General features: G+C 30.4%; 1 long non-coding RNA gene across 1 annotated transcript in view; it reads left to right on the forward strand.

Moving 5' to 3' along the window:
* Positions 1–22,700, forward strand: part of LOC136796779 (uncharacterized) — a 364,945-nt gene that overhangs the window by 193,673 nt on the left and 148,572 nt on the right. The window contains exon 2 of the long non-coding RNA XR_010844525.1: positions 18,151–18,177. This is a non-coding gene — a long non-coding RNA (uncharacterized lncRNA). The remainder of the gene's footprint in view (positions 1–18,150; positions 18,178–22,700) is intronic.

Genomic DNA, 22,700 nt, shown 5'->3' on the forward strand with positions numbered 1-22,700 from the left:
GAGAGAGAGAGAGAGAGAGAGAGAGAGAGAGAGAGAGAGAGAGAGAGAGAGAGAATAAAAATATGAAATAGTACCCTATTAATGTTTGAATACGCTAATCGTATTACCTTATTGTAAACAAGAACATTTAGAGAAAAATAATGATAACATAGATAACTTGATAGGAGAAATCGTACTCCACCAGTGGTAACAGTAAGATGAGCTTTACTATTCCAGAGAAATCTACAAGCGGATTTATTTGTTATAAATCTCGAATGTATGCCACTTGGCTTTCAATTTGCCGAACACATCATTTGGTCGGTAGAAAAAAAATTTACCACCTTACTTGCAGCATAATTAAGTATTTTCGTTGGTTATGATGGTTGTTACAATAACTATCCTTTTATATAATTAATCTTGACTTTCACATCCAGTCAACAAACAATTTTCTTTATATGTTATATGTACGTATACCTTTTTATGTTTTTTTAAAAATTACACATTAGCATGTATCTTTGAGAATATTTAAATACTGTTTAAATCGTTTTTTTACGTCAAAATAATCGTTTTTAGATGTTTAACAAACTGAATTAAAGAATTTTCGTGATCTGGAAATTGAGATAGTTAAATACAAGTATTTTTCGTTGTTTCTCTATAAACCATAAAATTCTCGCTAAATTTCATAATAATAACTAACATAGTATTTTCAAGAAAATTATTTTTAAGTTCTGAATACAGGTTAAGGCGCCTTTTCTGAGGTTTCAAATATAACTTTATTATATTTTACTTATTGATATATGTTTTTATTTATACATATCATAATAGTATTTTTTATTTTGTTTTTTCTATTTTTTTTTTAATTCATTGAATATTATGTTATTGTTTACATTATTTTTCTTTATCTTTTACTATTGTTTTTTTCTGTGTTTGAATGAATACTTGAACACTAATACTTATTGCTCTTAATTGTGGCAGACCATAATATTTCTCTTGAATAAAAAAATAATAATAAATCAATTTATTTACTAATTACATCTAAAAATATAATGAATAACAGTTAGTAAAATTATGTAATAAATGAGGATGAAAAAGAGGCAAAACACAATTATTTTTGAGTATAAAACAATTATAATTATTAATAGCATATAAAGAAATTTCTTATACTCATTTAAACCAAATAAATAATTCTCAGAACGGTAACAAAAAAACATTAATACTTTCATAATATGTATATTATAAAGATATCTTCTTATTAATAAGGTTGTTTTCGAAAATAAAATGACTTTGAAAATATAAAGCTAAATGAATTCTTGATACAATCAAGTCACTTTTTAGCCAGGTATCTTTTTCTGAGAAATTTAATTATTTTAAATTATAATTTATGAGCAGTAAATTAATGTTATATTTATTAATGTTAGGTTCATAATTCAAGAATAATTCATTTCATTTTCTTCCATTACCTTTAATTTTTACTTAAGCTTTTATTAATAGCTTTTATTACTTATTGATTCACAATTATATTTTATTAAAATAACATATTTAATATGTTTATTCAATGAGTTTCTTCAACAATTTTGATAAGTTTACAATGGTAAAGCACATTAATATTAAAGTAAAATTACAAATAAATAAATGGCTCGTTAAATGAATAATTGTAACTAATGTAGCAGTTAAGGTAATCAACCAAAAAATAACTCTCTGTATGAGGCTAGTCCATCTACACGGCTACAAGGTTTAAGAGAGAGAAAATTAAAAGAGAAGGAAAAAGGAACCTGCAACGTATTTCTATGTCATTCGTTTCCATCTAACTATCAGATAATAGGCATTAAGAGTTGAAATATTTAAAATTTGTAATATTTAGTCCTATTTATAATAAGTTATAAGGGTGAACATATTTTTTATGTACAATTATTGTCTTAATCTTTGTTATTAATTAGTGAGGAAATTGCTGATTTTTAACAACACAAAAAATATATTAGCGTGTTATGGCTTGAAAATTTAATATTTTTAGAGTGACTAAAAGTGAATTAAACTCCTGAGGAAGTAAAAAAAAAATTCAAAATTGTAATCTCAGGAATCTTACTATCACCAGGCAATTAGCTTCCTTTCAGCTAATTTGAAACTAAGACAAAATAAATGTATCAATTCTGTGTAACTTGGATTGCTACAAAGTTAGACAAGTTAATTAAAAACTGTAATTTAAACGAATTGTGTTTATATGTGGTAACTGTGATATTTCTCTATTATAAAAAAAGTTTTTAGTGATCACCTTGTAATATTTTATTTTACATAGACCATGCATTATTAAAAAATGGGTCGTAAAAAAATTGATTTTAACTGATGAAGAACGCACTTGATAAAAAAAAAAAAAACAAATGAAAAAGTCTACATCTAATCATCCAGTGAATTTAGAGGAAAAAGTGATTACGGACATTGTTTCTGAAGGGGCACCAAATTTAAGTACAAATTAAAAAGCTGAGATAAACACTTGAAAAGTACTTTTTTTCTGCTTATATATGTTATTGAAAAAAATAATACTATTTGAACTACAAAATACATATAAATAACTGTTATACAATTTGAGCAACGAGTAGTACAATTAAATGAACAGTTAAATAATTTGTAAAATGGAGGTAGATGTGCCGTTAGGGGTACAGGGGGTTCCCCCTCCACAGTTTTCTTTATGCATACTTTCATACTGATCATTAAACTACATATTTGTATCTCAGTCACGATGTTATTATATGATTTCCTGTAGCTTCTATTTCGATGAGGGAGCTTAATTGATGTTCAAGGAAAGTTATTTCAACCACAAAGCAAAAGGCCAGTCCCTTTTAGTTGTGTATGAATACAGCAGATAACGCTTGTTAACAGAGTCGAAGGCAATAAATGAGTCAAACGCGGTATATACGCTTGGCTCATACTTGCAGATATCCCGCAAGCACAGCGTCCCTTTGATATAGCTCAGCAACAACGAGCCTTCAATCTGCAGGCGATAGTGGTTCATTAAGGCGGATAACCTAACCAAACAAGGCAGGGGTAATGCCTTGCTAATTGACAGTTTAGCCAACTAATCCTAGTCGGGATAGTAAATGCCTCCTTAATGGCAACTGTTTCCTACGAAACGTCTCTTCATTATCCATGGCGATATGTGCCGAATCAGGAAAAAAATAGGTACTCTTATCACTTTGCTTGTCACAAAAACACTCAAATTTACTAATGTAACAACAATCGACATCTAGAAGCAACTACTCGAACTAATCCTCATTTCTCATGAAATAGTAATCAACAAGATACTAGTAGATTAAAATTCCCACTAACATACAATTATGTTGTTTGTTTTGTTCGTACGAATTCCTAAATGATCTTGAAATACAATAACTGACTGAAAATAGGCATTATTCTCATCTGAGGATCTCAATTGTCGTGGATGTTTTGTTCTATGATAAGTCCCAAACTAGTTTGTGAGAGGTACTCCAGAATCTTCATGATCAGAGAAACGAGATAGATGGTCTATATGATTATGAAACTTGCTTATCCCTGTCCTTTGTAGAGTACTCTTAAGTCGGTTATCTTCCACTCTTGAATTTAATGTACATGAAAAAACCATCGAATTCCTCTCGTATCCAATCCTTAAAATCCAAAATCCTCAATGCTCCTTTCTTTGTCATAAATAAAATCATACACAAAGGCCTTAATGTTCCATATGTAACAGATCTAGCCCAAACCAGATATCATTTCTTCCATTATAAACTCCCTAACCAACCAAACCCACTAGTTTCTAACCATGCTTCCTCATCCTTTCCAGACAATCCTACGAGGTGCCTGGAAAGAAGATGGCCTCGACACCTTTTAATGTAAAAACGTTATTACAGTGCTACCAATAAGTAATTTCTCTACATGCCTATATAAACTTACAGCAAATTTACTAAATGTATTATTATGTACGATTGTAAATCTCAATAAAGATATTTTTAAAAAAATGTTCATGAAGAAAAAAAAAACCTCTACCACTACAACCTATGAAGGGTTAGGGGTTCTGTACTTTGTAAGTAAGTGCTGTTACTAGACCAACGGTTGTGCAAGGAAGTGTTTCGGTCAGAATTAATCTCAATCACTAGATTTTTTCCCAATTATAGGGAACCCACTTTTTAGAGGTTGGGTTTGCCCCAGGAGGTTAATTCGCCGAACTATGCGTTGCTCACTGTATCGTTAAACAGATACATTGTATATTGGCTATTAATATATAAAATCGTCATTGTATTTTGGCCATTTCACATCAAGGACTGCCTATCGATGACTTTATTGGCCTCATTAAACTGAAAATTGTTTAAAAATAGGAGCAAATGTAGATTAGGGTAATCAGAAGTGACGTCTCCTCTTAGGTATCATCTACTAGAAATGTGCTTTGGGAGGAGGTGATTTTGACGAGCCTTCTAATAGGTCATACGCGCCTGACCCAGGTTATGTTATGACCTGCGATTTTCCAACTTTATGCTAGACTTGCGAAGCGCGACTTACCGTTAAATACATTTTAGCTAACTGCCAAGCGCCTCCCTCAAATCTTTATATGATTCACTAGCAGACTTCCATTCCACTTTGCAGGGTAACGCAGACTATTGATACACTTTTTAAGTTTCTCAATCATTCCAAACTCTACTATAAAATTAAATAAAATTTTACAACATGTTTACAACATGTCCTATGTTGCAATTGTTATAAATTTCAATATAGTAGTGGCAATAAATCTAAGTCTTTGGCCCCGTTCGCTGTGGTCGAGGGGACAGCATAAAAGTCTAGAATTAGAAGAATATCCTTTGTGAATCCGGAAATTGAGGTAAAACTGACCCAAAAGTGGTTGCCTAAAAATAATTTTAAAAAAAATAACATTTTTAAACAGTCTTTCGTAGATTATGATTGAAAAAAAAGAATAAAATTATTAGTACCAAACTATTGATGTTCCACCATGTTCTTATTACTCTCGGAAGTGTATTTACGGCATAAAAAAAGTCTGGAACAACTAATTTAAAGTACAGAAGAATCACTTCAAATATTTTAATATTTAAGTAAGTAATTATTTCTGATTCCTAAAGCACAGTTGCTTTTATTTTTAAAAAATACAAAAAACATGACTTTTCTGATAGCAAATTAAAAAAAAAAATAACCCAAAAGACAATTTATTTTGAGGTATTAGGCACTAATTTGTCTTGCGTTCAATCCCAAAACTACATTGAAAATATTTATAAAACATTTTTTGCATCAGAAGATTGTGAAAATAAAAGAATCTACACATATATCTCCTGGCTTATTAACTGAAACATTATTTATATGTGGTTATATTTTTTTTTTAATGAAAATTTTAATATTAACATGGCTGTAATAATTAATATGAACGAAAAGTTCATTTATGATAGTGGATTTTTAGTTTTCAATTTTTTTTCTTAATAGTTTTTATTTAGTTATGCGTTATCTGATAATAAATTAATTATAATTGATTCACAATTTTAATTTATTAGAATAATATATTTATTCAATGCGTCTCTTTTACATTAGGGTGAAGAACAGTTTTGATAAGTTTACAATGGCAAAGCACATTAATATTAAAGTAAAATTACAATTAAATAAATGATTTTTTAAATAAATAACTGAAACTAATGTAGCTAGCAGTCAAGTTAATCAACCAAAACGAAATAGCAGCCACAAAATAACACTCTGTATCAAAAAATAACAGTCCATCCATACGCCACTATGATAAGAATTCTACAGAGAGCTAGTGAAGTAAAAGGAATCTGCAACCTATTTCTATATCATTCGTTTCAATCTAAATATCAGCTAATATGCTTTAATAGCTTGAAGATTTAAAATTTGTAATATTTAGTCCTATTTATAATAAGTTATAAGGGTGAACATATTTTTTATGTACAATTATTGTCTTCATCCTTGTTTTTAATTTGAGAGAAATAACTTATATTTAACAATAAAAAATAATCTTAGCGCGTTACGGCTTGAAAATATAATGTTTTTAGAGCTACCCTTGAAAATTTATTGTTTTAGAGTCACTAAAAGTAAATTGAACTTCAAATGAAGCAAAAAAACAAAACAAAAAAATTAAGAATTGTAAAATTCAGTAATGTTACAATCACCAGGCTATTCAGCTAATTTGGAATTAAGTAAAAATAAATGTATCGATTTTGTGTAACTTTGTAACATTCCAATTTTCGGAATAATAAAATGTTAGAAGATTTAATTGAAAATCTTTAGTTTCTAATTTTTTTAACAATGAAAAAATTTCCATTCCCGTCCCACATATGAATGTGGTTATACAATTCACGGGTACCCATTTCATTAGACTCCCGAAACCACAGGGCTGACTCATGGCTACAGGGAATGATAAAATAATGATCTACCACGCTCAGATTCGAAGTTAGTAACACAGTTCCTAACCAATGAGGTACCTACTCCCTTTTACATTAGAATAAAGGATAAAATAATATTTCCACTGAATGTGTTCAAAAGTTAAAATAAAATTTATTTGCTGATAGAAAACCACAACATTAATTTCAATTATTTTGAATCTGGATAGATAGAAACTGAAGGAATAGACTGGATTTAAAAGTGGGTAGGGAATTAAAGCGATGGATACACACACACTGGAACACATGCATAAGCACTCCATGCGTTTTGGAATAAACAAAATGAAACATAAACAGCTAATAATAAAAAATAATACGATTTAAGAGTCTCATAGAAAAAAAGAAATAATAACCTTTGACTAATGTAGTGGAATTTACACTCAACTGGTGAGGTGTAGTCTAATGAACACCAACCTTTTTGGATTTATTCATTCAAATCCTTAACTTTGACGTTTTTTATCTAAATTTTAATAGTTTCCATTACAAAAGGATTTTATAAAATATTAATTAATGACTAAAATCGATGAATTCACGATCTTTTCAAAATCTGATCTAAATAACTATATTATATAGTATACATATATATCAGATGTGTAAATGTCATTTTGATGATTATAGAACTGGCGAAGAGTGTGTGGTAGTACACAGTTCACATACACATACATACACCCATATGTGTGTGTTATATATATATATACTTTACTATGGGATAATAACCGTTACGATTAATATAGATGAAAAATATAAAACATTTCTCTCCAAAGCCTCGCCTCGGGCGACAGAATTTATATATGCCAAGGAATATCAAGAAAGTGAGTTAAATATTTGTGTCTGGTCTTTGATAATTTCATCCTGAATTCAGTCAATAAAACGAGTCAATGCTATTTTAAGAAGGACGGAAAAATTAAGCTTCCCCGTAATTACTGTCACCAGTGTTTCTGATTGTGTCAGTTCGGCGATACAACATTTCAGATTTTATACCTTGCTGAAGTTATAACCACTGTAATTGTATATTACCTATAACGTGTTTCAGAGGGGTCATTTTGAAATCTGCACCTTATCTATTAATAATTAACATTTAACTTCAATTGAAAACCTGTTAGGATTAAAGATAAAATTATGTTTACAAAAAAGTTCTATAAAATTTAAAAAAGTAATATCACTGTGTTTGGTCAATGTCGAAAAAACGTTAAAACAGGATTAGTTTTATTATTGTATTAAATTATAAATATACAATTCATTTTTCTATTATGAATTTAATTACGTACTAAACACAAAATTGCGTGATTTTTATCTTAATCCTTTAATTTCGTCTGTTTGTTAAATACAATTTTCTAGAGGTTTTTATTAAATCAAGTATTTTCATTTATTATTTCTCTTCCAATACTTTTACGGACACATTCACAAATACTTAATAAAACTGGAACCCACGGGTGAGCGGGGACATAAAAAAATAACTTTCTTGCACAACCGTTGTTCCTTAAACTCTTCATGGTTTGTAGTGTTACAGAATTTAATTTTTACTAAGTATAATAAATTTAAAATTTTGCCTAATTAATACATTTGATATAAGTATGCATTATAACCAAGTTACATTTACCATACCAATTGAAAATACATACTTCTTTATAGGCATGATTCAATTAATGTTATATATACCATTTACGAAGTCAGTTATTTTTATTTTTGTATTACTGAACTTTAATTTTCTCATCCAGGATCGGTTTTTTTTTTTCAGTCACTGTAATTTGCTACTACGATATGTTATTCCTACAAAAGACTTTCTAAACATAACACTCAAACTAAGTAAAGCCTTTTAACTAAATAATTACAGAGTAAAACCTTTTAATTAAAACCTTTCTGAGAAAATTCGTGACTACTAATCGTTAGAAATAAACTCAACAATCTTCTTCATTTACTTAAAAATTGATAAATCATAAAAATTTTATTTTCGAGTAGTTTATGTGTTAAGTTAAAATATTTTAGGGCGTAAATAAATTACAAAGAAATTTCAAGTGATATAGTATATTGAAAACTTGAAAGACCAATTTAATGTTTTTAACTTCATATTATGTAAGATTTATGCTTTTTGTCACTCCATTAATCTTTACAAGTTTGTTAGTCTGTTATTATCCAGCGATTACACTGCTAAAGATTATGATTTGATAAAAACAAATTTTTTTTTGTAAGTTTTTGTTTGAATAATTTAATTCCCATGATAGATGTATGTGAAGCTCAGTATAACGTCGATATATTTATTTTCTTATCTGGAAAACCGTTTGTATAGGGTTCTCTGAAAATTTTCTCTTCAAATACCTTGCAAAGAAAATAAAAATCTTATCCAGCAACGAAGGTATGATTTTGGCTAGAGGCAATTACATATTTTATTCCGAAGCTTCAAATTCAGCCAAACATAGAGAGAATTTCGAAGCATGGAATATACATTCAAATAAAACCCATTTTATATTGCAAGTTTTGGAGTGTTTTCACAATTTTTCATGTTATGAGGATTTTACTGCACAAAATTGAACGTTTTTCTCTTTATGGGCCAAAATTTTATCTTTATTGTTTTGTTTTTTTGTAAACTCCCTGTCTCTTTTGTCATAGGTGGTAATTTTGTGGCATTATCTTTAAGTATTATTATTATTGGCGCGACACACCGTGGATTGCGCATTACACCACTGCTGCCGCACTTCGTATGCCAAAAAGGGAAAGGAAGGGAAAAAAAAGACCTCGCGCATTTCTAGACGTGGTATTAAATTTAATGCTAAATTAATTATATTATATACATATAGAAGTATGGCATACATATTTCTATATGTAAATTATATTTATTCATTTTATTATTTTTTTCCGTATATAAATTAAAATTTTGTGGCAAAGTAATACATTGAAATAACATAAATAATCGAATTTAACCTTTAAAAAACAAAACAAGTAAATACAGTTGACTAATGTTCTTGGAATTGTTTTAAACTGTGGTTTCGGCTAAGTATTGTATGAAAAAATGTCTCAAGAAAATCTTATTATAGAGAATATTCAGTCTTGTTGTTTCATTCTTCCGTCTTGTGACCAGTGAGAATTTTTTTTTTTTTTATATTAATGAAGAACGTTAGCTGTTTATATTACTTCATATAAAATTTAAACGAAAATTCAATTAGTCTGATCAATATTAATAAACATTATTAAGGTATTACGTATTACAAGGTATTAAGTATTAGGTATTCAATCCTTAAACAGCTCTTAAGATCCAGTGATTCAATTCCTCGAAGTACCAGTGACCTTCTAGTATCCTCCTAGAGGAATATCCATTGAACAGGAAGTGGGACTAAAAAGACTAATGAACTGCTTCATATTCATCTACGGTATTTGCAGGCGTTCTCATAACTCTCACTACAACTCCCAGAAAGTTGGCTCTGTCCCAGGATCCGGAGACAATACATCCTTGGAATATTTATATTTCAATACCTGATAACCAAAAAACCTTCGTATATCTCCTCATCCTATGACCTCATCAGACGCAGAAACGTTTATCCATTCACCTGTTAAACACAGGTATCCAACCTACCGATTTTTATATCCCTACCTATAGTAGTTCCTCCTTAGAAAAATCCTTAGCTGTTCGAGCTACCTCATTTTGGAACTATTTTCCCATATCCATCCATATTGTTTTCTCCTTAACATCATTCAAACAGCAACTATATATTCATCTTCTTGACTATCAATAAGGATTTAATAAACAACAAGATATGCTGGATAAATATGCATTCTTTGTTCACATTTTATATTCTATAAATATTGTTATACATTTATTTAATTATGTCCATAATGTATTAAATAATTATGTTTATGTAGCCAAACAAATGCTGCTAAAAGTATTCCAATTTTTTATTTTAAGGGGACAACGAGTTCCATTGATTCTCATTTAATTTAATTTCATTACTATTTATTTTAATTAAATTTTTTCTACCATGAATTATTACTTTTTAGTTTTTTTAATCATTATTATTGTATATTTGAAGTATAATCAGACCAATTTGGACATATGGAATTGAGCTCTGGGGCTCCACCAAACCATCAAATTCTTCCCGCATCCAATCGTTACAATCCAAAATCCTACGTAAAATCCTTGATGCTCCTTATTCCGCCTCAAATAAACTCATTCATAAAGACCTTAACATCCCATTCGTGGCAGATTTGACCCAAAACAGTTAGCGTCTTTTTATTCCAAACTCCTTAACCTTCCTAACCCATTAATTCTTAATCTTTCATCCTTAACAATCCCTGATAATCCTCCGAGGCGTCAGAAAAGAAGATGGCCACGAGACCTTCTAGTTTAAATTAATGTTTGAAGTACCACCAATGGGTGGTTCCTTCCCAAGATTTTAAAGTGTATATGAAACATACTACATATTTACCTATTGTATTATTTTGTACAGTTGTAAATTACAATAAATAAATAATTAAAAAAAAAAAATATTTGAAGTAAATTCACAACTGAAATGCAAAGTGGAGGGACGTTCTATATGAAATTTTAGGGTAAATTTGCTTAGAAGAATATTTTCAAATATTCCTTTCTTCATAGTGTTTTTTATATGTTATCTAAAACTTAAAATTGAAGTAGTTTTAAGAAGTTTAACAATTAAATTCCAGGCTTCAAACTAGGAATATAAAATCATTTAATAGAGTTAACTTTTTCATAGGTCTTCAATTCTACACAAATGTTTACATTTATAATTAGAATTGATAAGTTTTATGTATGTTTCCATAAATGTAAAGGGCTATTAGCGAGATTTTTACATATAAATATTATAAATTAAACAAAAAAAGTTAATTAGTATTTTGGCATTTTTGAGTTTTTACCACATAATTTTGTACATTTTGAGTTTTTTTTACTGCACAAACATCCGATCTCTAATTATGACGTTTTTTCACTAGCAGAGTAGAGTTCACTAAAAAAAACATTTGCCTTCTTCGTTTATTCCAATATTTATTCATTAAGTAATTTCCACTGAAGTTACCTTTAAAAATATCTGTAAGGAACCTCTTTAACACTGGAGGAAAATTATCACCTCAATTAAAAAATGTTTAATCAAGAATGTTCAGATGGATTTTGGCTCCAGAACGGAAAAAAAATATTTTTCTAAAACGTTGCTATTAAATTAGTATTGGCTATAGTCATTAGTGATCCTGTTCTGAATTCTCAGTAAAATTATTATCTTTCAGTCTTAGTTGTACTCTTAAATATATATTGACAAAATAATCTGTATGATTTGTTTGAAAAATAATAATAATTAAGCGATGTGTTTTTATAACAAATAATCTATCTGCTATGCTATGAAAAATGTATATATCAATATGTTAAAAAGTAGTTAGAAGTGAAAAGATTATGATTAATAGTTTTTAGTGGTTTAGATACGTTTTTTGAGGTCCTAAAGAAGAATATGAAATGCTAATAAAATAAAAAATAAACCTAAATGAACATATAGATGGGAAAATTACCTAAAACTCAAGTACATATTATTATTCTGTTTAATTAATGATTTTTTTTTAGAGAAAAATTTTGAGGTTTTTTTTTTTTTAATTTATTTTTGAACCAACACAAAAATGAGAAAATTACAAAAAAAAAAAAAAAGTTTGCTGAATTTTAGATCATAGGTTTACTGGCTTAGATTATGTTTTTTTCCAGCAAATATGAAAAATCATTAAAAAATAAAAACACTCGAAATTGCAGTTTTTTTCAAAGTAAGATTTTACGCAAAAGAGTTTCCTAAATTAAAATAAAGATAAAAAACAATTCCCTAAAATTCAAGTATTCATTATTTTTTTGTAGCAAACGTTGTTTTTGCACAATTATACAGTTACCGGTACAGTTTTTGTATGGAGGCTAAAGCCAGAAATATACATACAATTGGAGAAAAAAATTTGTTTACAGCATTTCGTATGTCATTATATCATATTATATAATTAATATTCTAAAATCAATATATATTTCCCTAGGTTTCCGCGCATTGGTTCACTTAAATGGCTTTTGTTGTAATCGGAGAGTTCTGGTGAAGATGTTTTTATTGGCTTGCATTATGATTTTGAATATACCTTATGTTGGAGTGATGAAGACGAATTTGAAGCAGTCTACCAATTTTTTTATTTTTCCTATGTATCTTATTATCTGAAATGCAAAAAAACAAATAAATTGTTTTTGCTATTTATCGAAAATTTAAATATTCCATAAAAATTTGACCTCTTGAAATTTAGATAATTTGGTCATAAAAGTTGCCTTTTATGTAAAAATTTAAAGTTATAAGCCAATTACAAAAAAAAAAAAAAAAAAAAAAAATTGCTCTGTTAGGCTACTTCATACTCGCGTTAAGTATACTGAAAATTTTATTGTAAATCACAAAAAGCATGACCACCAGAACTGATTTCAAACTCTTTTTGCACATCATTTGTTTGGATTAGTTATCAACTGTACCAAAAAGAAACCGAGACATTACCAAGCTACCTTAAAAAATAATTAATTTTTTTTTAATGCAAAGCATACGCAAAGGCAGTTGATAAAACATAGGTAAGGAAAAACTAATGGATTTTACGATACCAGATATATTAATACCAACACAGCGGTATAAATTTGGTTTAAGAAAATCCTAATCAGTATTTGTTAAGACTTCAGTGAAATGTCAAGACTTTTGCTTGATTAGGGCTTTTTGACGACCTCCATTTCATCCAAAATTTATGAGAAGCCCTAACTTTATGACAACGGGTGATGATCCTACAAAATGTAGGAATCGAAGGCTAATATAACAAAAAAAATCATGTGAAGTTACTGAGCTAACAATATGATAAATAAAACCAATTTAAATACTTTAAAAAGATTTATATACACTTGTTTATATCATAATGTTATAAGTACGTTGTGATCAATATATTTTAACTTTGAAATAGTAATTATTGTGTCATCCGTTGTTCAATCAATCATAATATTGTATTTCTGTTGTTGTTTTGTTAAATTATTTTTTACTTCATAGATATATCTAAACCATAAATTAAGTTATGACTATTATTAATTTCAGTGATTATATAACAGTATGAATATTTTTGATAATTTATTTTGTTAAGACTGTATATGTGTAATCGTCACATTTTTCATTTTTGTGGAACCACCATAGAAATATGTCCGTATTTGAACCGCTGTAGTTACGAGCTAGTGAAAGTTAGTACTTTAACAGGCTATTAATACCTGGTAACCATTTTATTTTTCTAGCTTGAAGAAAAAAAATTGAATTAAATAAATATTAACTCTCCCAATTAATATTCTTTCCGAAATGTAAGCCACTTAATTAGTAACCCACTAAATCAATTAACAGTTAGTAGATGTTAAATGTCAAAAGTATGGATACAGTTTTTAAAGCCATTTCTCCGGTTAAGTTAAATAACTTCACTTATGTAATTTTTTTAAATCGATTTCTCCTTTATACAGAATTATCACTATCATTATTCATATTTTGATAGCAAATAAAAGACATTATATTCCAATTTCTGGAAGGCTAGTATATTTTCATGTTGATGATGTTATTTTACGAACAATTGTACCTTGTTCCGGGGTCAATAATGGGATGAATTCACTTTTTCGGCCATTTCATGTACAGTTGAAGAAGTAAAAATTGAAAACACATTGTTTCGACTTTGGTAAAACTTCTCCCTTAAATCAAATAAGTTGCCGAAGACGTACCCGGCCCTAAAGGCAAACAAGAAGTCTCCAGTAACAGAGTTAAAAACTTTCGTTGTTCCAAGTGAGTTGAAGAAAAGGCAAGTTACACTGCAATCAGCCAGTACTGACCCTGCTACAAAAGTGCCTCCACGCTTTTGCTGCCTCCACTCTGAACTTCGAGTATATCCACCAGGAGCTACTGAAATTCTCATGAATTCTCTTTCAGAAACTAAAGTTCAAAAGTACTTTTAATATATAAATATGAAATATACGGTTAGGAATAGTGTTGGAATTCTGGATATACATACATTTTTTTTTAGATTATAGTACGGTCAACGTAATATGTTCACAAGGGTTTCAAAAAAGTTTTTTGTTTTGCTGAAATAATTAATTTTAAAAAATGAATAAATCTGTTCCACTACGCGCCATGAAGAGTTAGGGGTGCTGTATTTTGTAAGGAAGCACTGTTACTACCCTGACCAAAGGTTGTGCAAGGAGGTGATTTAGTAAGGATCACACTTGACCACTAGATTCCTACCAATTAAGCATAACCACTTTATGAACCTGGGGGGATCCGGGAGGGCTCCCGAACCCACAGTTCTAAAGCACGGCTACAGTGAAACTGAAAATAATTATCTGCAAGAGCTGGATTTGAACCAAGGTCTTTGGAGCTAGTAGCACAGTGCTATGTTGCTTTACCAATGAGCTACCAACTCCCGATAAGATAACTATTCGCTATTAAAATACATATATTCAACCAAAGTACTTGGATAAATCACCTTACTGAAACAAATTATAATAGCATATCACTGATATGTCCAAGTTGTTTTCCTTATCATAGCTGCTACTTGCAATGAGGATCTATCTTAGATCTCCGAAATATGAATTGGTTTCAATTATTCTTTAGAACGACTTAAATTTTTGAGGATTACTAGCATATCCTTACATATGGAACTGAGCTTGGTAAATATATGAAATGTATGCCTGGCATAAACAGATATATATACAGTATATGAGTTTGTGTGTTTTTTTTTTTTTTTTTTTAGGGAGGGTCCCTAAAAATTTTTTTTAGCCCCGTACCTATCCGTGTGTGGGATTTTTACCCAATAAAACCACCGCCCTACACCTGTTCAATCCTCTCCACGGGACCGCCGCTAGGCATTACTTCATGGAGGGAAATGGCTGAGTGCCGCCTCGCTTTCTTCGCATGGTTTTTACGTCTCCATGCAACTAACGTCTTCTAGCCCTCTCTTCATCTCTCTACCCCTTGAGGACGACTGTGGTGAATATCTTCACTACGTTCCAATGCTGGTCTGAGAGTAGCATATAGCTCACCGCCTTTTCTGGAGTGATACGTCCTCCACACACTCTTTCCAATTCACTCATTTCTACTGCAAAGCGAATGCAAGTGAAAAACACGTGCTCCGCGGTTTCCTCGACAGTCTGACATCAAGGGCATTCTGCGGTGTCCAGTTTGAAGTGGTACTGGTAGGCTCTAAAGCATCCATGTCCGGTCAACATTTGGGTAATGTAAAAATCCACCTCACCATGCTGGCGATCATACCACGTGCCAACATCGGGTATTAACCTTCGAGTCCACCTCCCGGAATCTGCAGCCTCCCAACGCTCCTGCCACTGGTCGATGGTTATTTTTCGCTCTTCTTCTCTGGAAACGTGTAAGCGACGTCCATAGTGCCTACTTCGTTCTTGAACAAGGAGTTCCACAGGTGGCATTCGGGCTATTACGCACACCGCTTCGTAGGAAACAGTTCGAAAAGCGCCAGCTGTCCTTAAACAAACTCTGCGGTAAACTGAAACCATCTGTCTCCTGTATGATATGGTAACCATAGCTTCTTTCCAAATCTGGGCTGCATATAACATAATGGAGGAGACAGCAATAGCAAGAAACCTTCGGCTACTTTCTTTGGGACCTCCGACGTTTGCCATAAGGCGTGAGAAGTAGGATGCTAATTTAGCAGATTTTGCGCTGATATACTCCGTGTGAATATTAAAGCGGAGAAGTGCATCAATCATGACTCCTAGGTATTTTAAGCAAGACTGGGAACGAATTTCGTGCCTACCAACCGTGACGTGTGTGTGTGTGCGCGCGCGTCTGTGCGTGTGTGCGTGGGTGCGTGCGTGTGTGCGTGCGTTCATGCGTGCATCTTTACATCCTCCCTCAGAAGGTTAATTCACAGAATTAACTTTGAAGATCTCCTGCATGAGGTAGCAGTTTGCTGCTATGGTAAAAATTTGTGGCAGAACCTTTTCTTCCTTAGTCGACTTGGTAGATTGTTTTTGAAATTTGCTTGATTATTCTAAAAGGTCCTTTACGTATTTCGTCGAGCTTATTGCGATTTAACTTGTTGCCTGTTTCTGTGTACACCAGATCATTTTTAGCGAATGTATAATTTTTTTTGTTTCTATCTATTCTTTCTTTATTTATTTTGTGGTATTTTTGAGAATTCGCGAATGCTTCTTTTCGATCTTCATTTAAGTTTTTGTTGGATCGTAACTCGTTTGGTAAAATGGATGATTCAATACCATACAGTAGGTATAGAGGTGAAAATTTAGTAGCTTTTTGATTTGAAGATGGGAAAAAAAAGCGTATCTGGTGAAACGATCTACCAGTAATTGTAATAATCGTTTAGAAAAATCGGTAAGCATCTTTACATATATATATATATATATTTTTTTTTTTTCTCTTAGTGGTAACCCCATAGAGAGATAGTTTATTTCCTTTATACATGTTCCATGCCATGAAAGGCATACTACATATATTATATGTTTACAGTACAAAGTATTTGAGTATATATAATTTGTTTCATTGTTTATAAAATTTATAAAAAAAAGTAAAACAAAAATAAACACATAATTAATTAATAAAAAAACAGAAAAGAAAAAAATATATAAAATAAAAAGAACGATAAAATATATATAACAAACACAAACAAGAGGTTTTAGATTGCCCTTCTATAATTAGTCAACTGGTCAAAGTTGACTCTCTCTCTCTCTCTTTTTTGTCTATTTTCAAATAGAATGGCTTCAAATCTGTTTATTAAAACCTGTTTACATTAAAAATTATCTTAAACAGTATTTCAGTACTCAATATAGATGTGATAAAGGAACACTGGAGGCATTGTATACTGTTTGAATTCAATCTTGGTAACAATGCATGCAATGCAACCCGAAACGTTTGTGCATTGTATCCTTGTGAGGCCTGTGGCACAGGTGGTTTGAAAATTCACATTTAAAAAATTCATTCTAGCACCAGAAGCTATATTGCATACCAAAAAATGTTTTGTTTACCTCCTTAGGAGTAGGCAAGTTATATATAGGCAGTTATATTTTGGTTATTTTATTGGAAATACGTTGCCTTGCACCTTGACAATACCAGTCCCCAGGAATCCATTCTCACCAAGCAAAAAATCTTCTGTCTTGGTTAGGAAGTCCTCCCTCATCGCCCTTTTTCACCTGATTGCCCTCTTTTTTTCCAGCCGCTCGATTTTTTCGCAAGAGGGAAGAATTTCAAAACTCGTGAAGAGGTGGAATTTCTTTGGTGAAAAAATTTAAGGATTTTTTTTTTTTTAATTTTTTTACTATTGGGATTGACGACCTATAACGTTGGCGGAAAATAATGGAAAATAGTTCGTGGATTAAATGTAATTTATTTACCACTCAATATTTACGGATAGAGATCATGTACAATAAATTCCTAAATCCTTTATTTTCTTTATATCACTCTTCTAGTTTGTATCAAGATGAAGTAATACTCGTAAGTCCTCGGGCATTTTCCAACTTAGTTGGTTCTGACTCAAATAGTTCAAGAGAAAATCCTTTGTGTTTTTTCTAGTCGTAATAAAAGATACGACATTTTTTTTAATTGCCTATTCAGTTGCTAAATTATTTCAGAGATGATAAAAATTGACCCAGTTATGTATTCTTTTTATCTTTTTATTATGTATTTTATTTAATAATAATAATAAAAACATATAAATAATACTTATTGCTATTTCATATTTATACTTATATATATTTTTCTTTTTATAGGTGAGAAGTTGACCAGTTCCAGTGAAGGTAAGACATGCTCCATTCACACATATCTTAAGGAATGTATAGTTAATTTTATAATTTTCGGAATTAAAAATGAAACGTATGACTATGGTTGACGGATTCATTTATATCGGGTACCTTTTTTAGTAGAAGCTTAAAACCGGAAAAAAAATTTTACGGTTTTTATTGATCAGAAAAATCGGGAAAAAAATTGCAAAGCAAAATCTTTATAGAATATGTTTCAACGTAAAAATCCGACATAATCTGATTTTACTCGATACACCGAGGAGATGATGCCTTAATTAATTAATATCTCAATTATGATTATGGATTCTTACAGAAAATTTAATTCTGGTACAATTTTGTTCGATTTTCTGGACAACAGTTTTCAAAAACGATAAAAAAAATCTATTGCATGGACCAAGAAAATGGCCAATACAAATTTATCGTAAAATTTGATTTAGGATTCGACACTCTGGACATATGGAGTTGAGCTTTGGGGTTCCACTAAACCTTCGAATTCCTCTCGTATTCAATCCTTACAATCCAAAATCCTTTGTAAAATCCTCAATGCTCCTTACTTTAATGTTCCCTATGTAACCGATCTAGCCTGAACCAGATATCATTTCTTCCATTATAAACTCAGAATCATAAAACATAAGAATCTATTTAGGAAACATTTTTACATTTCAAGTATCGTAAAATCCTCAATGCTCCTTACTTTGTTACAAATAAAATCATACATAAAGACCTTAATGTTCCCTATGTAACCGATCTAGCCCGAACCAGATATCAATCCTTCCATTAAAAACTCTCTAACCACTCAAACCCCCTAGTTTCTAATCTTGCATCCTCTTCTATTCCTGACAATCCTCCGAGGCGCCTGAAAAGAAGATGGCCACGAGACCAGCTAATGTAAAATGTCATTAGAGTGCTACCAAGGGGTAGTTTCTCTACACGCCTGTAACACTCCAATTTAACTTAGATCAGATTTACTAAATGTATTATAGTATACAGTTGTAAATAGCAATAAATAAATATTAAAAAAAAAAAAAAGGATTCGATAACCATTCCGACGTAGAGCTTAGAAAAACAATGCCTAAAGATAGGAGCACATGCTGTGAACAATCTATAATTAAATAATATTTCAGAAAATTTTTAGACTATGGGGATGGATGTGTATACTGGGTGTTGTGACCAAACACATATAACAATAATAATCTAAGTTTAATCTGACTCCAACACATAAATAATAATAGAATATTTCACTTCGAATTGATTTATTTAGAATAATAAACCATTGATATACTTCTAGTCAAGCCAATAACTCAACGGAAACAGAAAGAAGGAACAACATGTAACTGACTAGGTAGGTTTTTGTTTTTCAGCCTCTTATAATACATAACACTGGGGCACCCTGGACATTCCCATTACTTTAATTCTTAATAATTATTTTTTTAAATTATTTATTTAATGTAATTTACAACTGTACAAAATAATACAATAGGTAAATATGTAGTATGTTTCATATACACTTGAAAATCTTGGGAAGGAACCACCCATTGGTGGTACTTCAAACATTAATTTAAATTAGAAGGTCCCGTGGCCATCTTCTTTTCAGACGCCTCGGAGGATTATCAGGGATTGTTAAGGATGGAAGATTAAGAATTAATGGGTTAGGATGGTTAAGGAGTTTGGAATGAAAAGACGCATATCTGTATTGGGTCAAATCTGCAACGAATAGGATGTTAAGGTCTTTGTGAATGAGTTTATTTATGACGTAAAAAGGAGCATCATGGATTTTACGTAGGATTTTGGATTGTAACGATTGGATGCGGGAAGAATTTGATGGTTTGGTGGAACCCTAGAGCTCAATTCCATATGTACAAATTGGTCTGATTAATAATTATTTAAATTAGTTATTTCTCTTTATATTTTCAAACAGCTAAAATGTTTGCTTCTTCCCTTTCAGCCAAGTTGAAAGTAATTTTTGCCCGACATTTTTAGCCATTTTTCCATGAATAGTGATTTAAAACTAATAATATCTCAAATGAGAACCTATTTATTAAAAGTATTTAATAACTTCAGACATATCGATTCGTTTCGTCCTGATTTTTTTTTTTTTAACTTTTATTGGGATAATACATTCCACCACACTCAAGAGCTATTGTATTAGGGATGTAAGCTCACAACCATAACATAAATACATATTAACTAAAAATAAAAAGCAAATAAACAATATTAATGATATAATAAAATAAATATATATAAAGCAAAATGGATAAGAATATAATTATCATACACATTATAAATAAACATAGGCTGATAACTGATTTAAATAAGAAATGTTTAAAAACATTTAAAAATATTATGAAGGAAATGTACTTGTACGCATGAGTGGCGAAAGTAGTAAATAAAATTTTATAAAATTTATACTGAATCATGCTTACACTAATCCTCAACTTTTCTCTATCTTTGAGACCGATCATTTTAAGCCGCTTTCAAAATATTGAGGTGAGAAATATTATTCCTTAAATTCAGAGAATGGTATTTGATAAAATTAATTCTTGATCGTTTTTACATTGTTCCTCAACTCGTCATCAAATTTAATTGACATCAGCAGTTTTCTAATGAACTGTGCAAACATAAAAACGTAAGAAGGCGTGCCAAGGTGCCAAAATCCACATTATAGGTCATACCCGACTTCGATTAGCGGACTTTTGCCAACGATCGTTTATTTTAAAGCAGACTTCTTATTCAGAGTGTGGCAAGCATTAAACATCCGAGGGATAGCTAACATATTTGAAATTTACTAATTATACATAATTAATTATACATATACTACAATCTTCCAGTACCCCGGTGTTTCAATAACTTTAATCCCTGATATTAACTTCAAGTCTGTCTGGTTAATATTACCCTATTCATCAGCTAAGTTAATATCTGTTGTATTATCTAGCTTCCGTTATGAACAGTCAAACTTTTGTAATAATATGTTCGAAGTTTTGAAGAAACGTTTTGATATTTTATTGTTCTCATAATCATTGTCTAGAATGTAAAACTAGTTAAAAAAATTGGTCAATGATTATTTAATATTATAATGACAATAAAATAGAACAAAGGTTTTAAATATTTAATCCAAATAAGAGCCCCATAGGGAAAATAATAAATTTTATTTCAAATCACCAGCCAACATTAGATGCCCTTAAATTCCTATAAAAGCACGTCACGTCTGTTATGGGATTGCCTCGATATCCTAAAGTAATTAGCTAGGGGTAACAATCTTACCCTAGTGTGGACTCCAGGACGAGAAGAAATAGAAGGCAATGAGAAAGCGGATGTACTAGCAAGGAATGGCTCAGAAACAACGTTAATTGGCCCAGAGCCATACTGCAGTATATCTACTATTTTAACAAGGGTACAAATTGACCCCTGGTAAACATAAAAGAAGGAAACATACAGGGATTCAAAATGAGGTGTAAAACCTTCAAAACTCTTCATCAGTTTGTAAAAAGAAAATGATTATTCCATTTATTAAAAATTAATATTACAATTTGAACTAAACAATAAGAGGGTTACTCACCGCTCACTGTGTAAAAACATCATCTCAAGATGACATTAGAGTGCTACCAATGGGTAGTTTCTCTACACGCTTGTAACACTCCAATTTAACTTAGATCAGATTTACTAAATGTATAATAATGTACAGTTGTAAATAGAAATAAATAAATATTAAAAAAAAAATGAAAAAATTAGTATAGTGTAGGAAGATTTCTCCTCGGGTGAGTGCTTAGATCAGCGGTTCTCAAAGTGGAGTCTGCGGTCCGCTAGAGGTTGTTCAGCTTGTACAAGAGCCGAGAAGAAAAAAAAAGTAGTTATTTAACAATTTTTTATTACTTTAATGAAAACTATGTATTATAACTAGTCAAAATTGATGAGTATGCCAAGTATGGGTTGAAGAAATAAAAACGGCGTCTGTTTCAAAACGTTAAAAAAAAAAAATTTTCATTCGGAGCCTATCTCATATATTTAAAACTACCAACAACACTAGAAAACCTAAGAGAACATTATTTAAAGTAGAGTAAATTTTCTAAAATATTAGACCAAATAGAGCTATTTACGTTCAATAATTCTTAAGATACATCTTTTTAAAAAACATTTCATAAAAATGTACTTAAAGATTAGTAGCTAGTGAATTTATTTTGAAATATCTATATCTCAAAAACCATTCGACGTACAAATGTCTATTACCACTCCAATAAAAGCAGGTTTAATGTACTATTAGTAGATTCTGATGTTTATCTTCGTAGGAGTAGTAGTTTTTACGATATTTGCTGAAATCAATTGATAGATTTAAATTTGTTCGGACAATAAAATTGATTTATGAAAAAAGATATCTCAGGAACCATTCAACTGACATATATCTGCCACACTCAAATTAAGGCTAGTTAAATTTACTAGAAAATAGTTTATAACGTTTATCTTTGTTGGAGTAGTAGTATTTATGATATTTAACAAAATAAATTCACAAAATTTTAATTTATAGT

The sequence above is a fragment of the Halyomorpha halys genome, unplaced genomic scaffold, assembly GCF_000696795.3.
Source record: "Halyomorpha halys isolate HHAL.00 unplaced genomic scaffold, Hhal_1.1 Scaffold386.1, whole genome shotgun sequence".
In the NCBI taxonomy this organism is placed as follows: domain Eukaryota; kingdom Metazoa; phylum Arthropoda; class Insecta; order Hemiptera; family Pentatomidae; genus Halyomorpha; species Halyomorpha halys.